Raw genomic sequence first — 5,370 nt, forward strand, 5'->3', positions numbered from 1 at the left:
TCTTTGACATCTAGGTAAATGGTTTGACTGTATGAACTTTATGTAAGTTTTACGTGTAAATTAGATGCTACTTCTTTCCAAAAAGGATCTGAAGCAGCTAGATAGTTCTATAACTCATTTATGCATTTTTTTTTCAGTTGTGCATGTCTCATATATTTTCCCTTTCCATTGTTTGATATTTACTTAGTTGCATTTTGGTTTGGCATGCTTTTTAAAAATATGGCTCTATCTGAAAACACCCATCTTGATGCTGATGCGACCCTCCTTCAATATTCAGAAATAGAAATTTTCCCTTCCCTGTGGGGATGAATGAGAGTCTGTTTCTGTAACAGATTGGACTGGATTTTTCTTCTGTATTAAAAATGTACATAATCAAAACTGAAAGTTCCACTTTCCCGCCCTCCCAACCTCGATTCCCCGCTTCTGACGTTACTGCTCTTGACGGTGCGCTGCATGTCCTTCCAATCTTTTTTCTATGTTTATACAAATAGATATCTAAACGGAGATGTCTTAATTTTTGAAGAATCATTCAACTCCACTTTATTTATCAATCTGTCATGTATGTAAAACTCTTTTTTTTAGTGGCTTCAAGGCATTCCATATCCTGTATTGACTTTGGTCTCTTCAATCATTCCCCCTACTGATGGATTTATTGGATATTTTCCATTTATTTTTTTAACCATTTAAAACACTGCTGCCGTGGCATCCTTATATATCCGTACCCTTAAGCCCTTGAGCTTCAATTTCTGTAAAATCAATTCCTGCTGCAGAATCACAGGATAGTCTCATTTAAAATCTTAAAAGATTCTGCCCAATTACTCTTCAGAAAGTCTCTTCCTATCTATGTTCCAGCAACAAGATGCAAGAATGTCCACTCCTCCCACCTTTGATTACACTGGGTGACGTTGATCTTTTACATTTCTACCATTATCATCGGTGAAATTTGGTATCTTTTAGTTTCAATTTGCGTTTCTTTATTTCCCAGGTGAGTAATTTTTCTTATGTTTATTGGCTTTCTGGATTTCATTTTTCTTTTTGTGAATTGTTCTTATCATTTGCCCAATTTTCCATTGTTTTCTTTTTCTTATTGATTTGTAGGAGCCCCTTGCATATACGTTGCAAATATTTTCTCCCAGTCTTTGTGTTTAATGTAGATCATAAAATCCTTAAGAGCAAGGTAGAATTAAAGTTAAATGGCCAAGTTCATCTATGTATCCTCTATGAGACAACAGCCCTCAGCCCAGCCTTGCACATAGGAGGACCCCCAAAGCAACTTTATTGACGTATAATCAATTGAAATTATTTTTGGAACCCCCATTCAGTTCCACAGATCTTCGTTCAAGTGTACCTCTTCCAAGAGGTCTGATTGCCAAATCCCAAAGAGCCCCTTCCACACGCAGTGTGATCTTCACCGCACTTTTCACTCTCTGAAATTATCCTGTCCATTTGTGTGTGGACTTATTGTCTGTTTCTCCATGACAGTGGGGACCTTTCCTGGCTTACTCACCGCTGTGTATGCAGCCCCTAGAATCGTGCCTGGCACAGAAATAGTTCCTAAATATATGTTGAGTGAATGGTGAGTCTTCAGGCTTTATCTTAATGTTATAAGGTCATAATAATTGTCACTTTGATCTGATATGTTTTACAATCTGTTAGGGCAAATATGCTAGCACTACAGTTATCTACACCTTTGCGTCATAATTACGTTTAAAAAACTCTATTATTCTTGCCTAATCTTTCTTGCGGCTGAATGTCACGACTGACGCAGTGAGGATTTCAATTGCTATTGGATAGACTCTTTATAGTAACTGATTTTTATCTTTACTACCTTCTGTCTTCCCAAACAGCAGTCAAATTTAGCTCTCCGTGTATTCACATTTTTCTTTATTCCTCTCATTGTGCTTTTAAATTTTCTTTAATAAGCACCATGTGTCACACATGCTAAATCTTGAGTATAGCTTGTTTAAGTTCTGTTGCAAATAGAAGCTCTTTTTACTGTATTTTCCATCTCACTAGTATTTAGGCATGTATTTGATTTTTTAAAAATTGATGTCTTGTGGGGGCTGGCCCCGTGGCCAAGTGGTTAAGTTTGCACGCTCCGCTGCAGGTGGCCCAGTGTTTCGTTGGTTCGAATCCTGGGCGCGGACATGGCACTGCTCATCAAACCACGCTGAGGCAGCGTCCCACATGCCACAACTAGAAGGACCCACAACGAAGAATATACAACTATGTACTGGGGGGCTTTGGGGAGAAAAAGGAAAAAATAAAATCTTAAAAAAAAAAAAAATTGATGTCTTGGGGCCGGCCCTGTGGCCGAGTGGTTAAGTTCATGCACTCCACTTCAACGGCCCAGGGTTTCGCCAGTTCAGATCCCGGGCACGGACACGGCACCCTCATCAGGCCATGTTGAGGCGGTGTCCCACATAGCACAGCCAGAAGGACCTGCAACTAGAATATACAACTGTGTACTGGGGGGTGAAGGGGAAGGAGAAGGAGAAGAAAGACTGGCAACAGATGTTAGCTCAGGTGCCAATCTTTCCAAAAAAAAATGAAATTGATGTCTTATACCTGTAACTTTGAACTCATCGCTTCTAGAATTTTTTGTGGTTGCTGCTATTGCTTTGTTTTGGTTGACTTCCTTGGATTTTTTAGGTATTTAATCATGTCCTTTACCAAAGAAATAAGTTTTTATTTCTTCTAGTTTGTCTCTTTATTTAGACCATTTAAACACAGAATCCAGGGCTTCAGTTGTTGTTGCTATTGCTTTTCTTACGGTTGCTATTATTAGAGTTTTCTAGACTTACTACCTGCTTTCCTCTCTCCTCTGTGCGTGGTTATGTTTTCCCATAGGCTTTTTCCTCCAACACTTCAATCATGAGTAGATGTTGAATTGTACTGATACCTCCTCAACATCTTTTGAAATGATTATTTAATCATTTTTCTAGTGAATGTTCATTGTTAGTTTTCTGTATAATATACTGTCCTTACATTCTACTATTCTGTGGTAGTCAAGTTATGATGTATATTTTTATTAAATTCTATTAAAACTGTATTTGTCTCATAAAATAGGCTGGGCAATACAAAATTCTTTCCTATATTCTAGTATCCTTGAAATAATATAAGGGTGTTCCTTGAGGAGTTTGGAAAAAATTCTCCACTGAATTCACTGGAGCTGAGGATGTTTTTGAAAGACTCGCTTTGTACTAAATGTCTTCCTTTGATATCGATCTAATCATTTTTCCTATTTCTTGCTGCATTCCTAGCATGATGAATATTTAGCTTGTCGTCTGTCTCTGGTGAGTCATCACATTTCCTATTCTGTAGATAAAAAGGAAAGGAAATGGAAAGCATTTCTGCCTGGGTCAGAGGTTGGCTTTAACTTGTAGCTCCACATCCAAGAGTCAGATTCTCTCACTTTTTCCCTAACACCCTGGGTAGATAGCTGAATCTTTGTATCTTTTTTTCTTAACCCCCTACTGTGTCTTTAAGATGCCATCCTCTCCCTTTCTCTGGCTCTAACCATGTGGGTCTGCCCAGCCTCTCCCGCTCAAATGCTCGTGTCCAGATTCCCAGCTCCTTCGCAGCCTCCCCTGTTCACTGAACCACTCGGCTCAGCAGGCTGCTTCTGTGCTCACGGCTTTTCTGTTCCTGTGGCTGAGTGTGGCATGGCGGTGAAGAGGGCTGGCCCTGGAGCCAGGCTCATCTAGGTTTGAATCCTGATTCTGATGCTCACCATCTTTGAAACTTCAAGTACATAATTTAACCCTTCCAAGCCTTAGTTTTCTCATCCGTAAATTAAAGCGAACCATAGTCTTCACCTTACTGGATTATGAGGATTCTTTCAGTCATCCAACCAATATTTATTAATTGCTTAATATGTGTCAGGCATGTTTTAGGTGCTAAAGATAAAGGTGGTGAACAAAAGAGAAAAAATCCTTGTGCGCATAGAACTTATTCTGGAGAGGAGTCAGGCAAACAACTATATATATATATTTGAATTATATGTATGTATTTTTCTATGTTATCTATCTGTTATCTATCATCTACTATCTGTCTATCCATCCATCCATCTCTCTATCTAAATTTGAGGTAGTATTTATGAATAAAAACAAAAAGAATGGGGAAAGAGGTGTCAGAAGTGTTATTTTTAATTTTTTTTTAAATATTGGCACCTGAAGTAACAACTGTTGCCAATCTTCCTTTTTTTTTTCTTTCTGCTTTTCTCCCCAAATCCCCCCAGTACATAGTTGTATATTTTGGTTATGGGTCCTTCTAGTTGTGGCATGTGGCATGCCACCTCAGCGTGGCCTGATGAGAGGTGCCATGTCCGTGCCCAGGATCCGAACCAGCAAAACTCTAGGCCGCTGAAGCGGAGCACGCAAACTTAACCACTCGGCCACGGGGCCGGCCCCCAAGAAGTGTTATTTTATTTGGGGTGGTTTGTGAGGGCCTCTCTGAGGAGATAATGTTTAAGGAGCCATCCACATGAAGTGAGGAAGCCAGGAAAAGTGTTGCTGGCAGAGGGACTATCAAGACTAGAGGTCCTGAGGTAGAATTAAATGAAATTACACAAATAAAGTTTTGATGTAGCTTTGGCAGAAAGTGAACTGCAGTTAATGCTCTAAAACCACTCCTACAATCACCATCACAATCACTGTTGGAGTGGTGACAAACGGGCCAAGAACAGATTCCTGACTGCTTTCCAAGATCCTGCCACAAGGTTGTAACTGTTGATGTCGTCCTCAATCCCATTCCTCGGAGGAATGCACACCACCCCTCCACGCCTCCATCTCCAGCACACAAGCCTCCCTCCCTACTGCCCATCACACCCTATTCATGCAGGTCCCCAAAGTCTACTACTTGGGTGAATTTCAAGGATTGCTTTGACTTTTCCCTCCACGCCTTAAAGACAGCACCAGAACAGGGCTCTGGACACAGCATAGACTGTTTGATGTTGACTGTCAGGGCCCGTCAGTCCACCATCTCCTCCCCAACACCCTTAAGATTGAGAATTGGCCTGATTTTGGTCTGGAACAGAAAAAGCCAAAATGGCTTTGAGGATTTGGGCCTAAATAGAATCATAGACCCTTCCCTGTCCTGGACAAAGCTTTGTGGCTCTTGGGGTGGGATCAGCCATGAGGAAGGAGGCCCCTACTATTTTTTCTTCTAGATCATTTTGCAACCTAACTTTTTCCCCTCTAGCTTTCTCCACCGACATTATCTGCTCCAGCTTATTTCGCACCTAGCCCTATCTCCTGCCTTCTCTTTATTGCTTCCTCTATAAGCCAAGTCCTGCCACAGCATACTTTGCAATGCCCAGTTCGGGAGGGAGGCAAGTATCAAGTATAGAAATCGGAACTATGGAAAAGA

Source organism: Equus przewalskii, unplaced genomic scaffold (genome assembly GCF_037783145.1).
Source record: "Equus przewalskii isolate Varuska unplaced genomic scaffold, EquPr2 ChrUn-6, whole genome shotgun sequence".
NCBI lineage: Eukaryota > Metazoa > Chordata > Mammalia > Perissodactyla > Equidae > Equus > Equus przewalskii.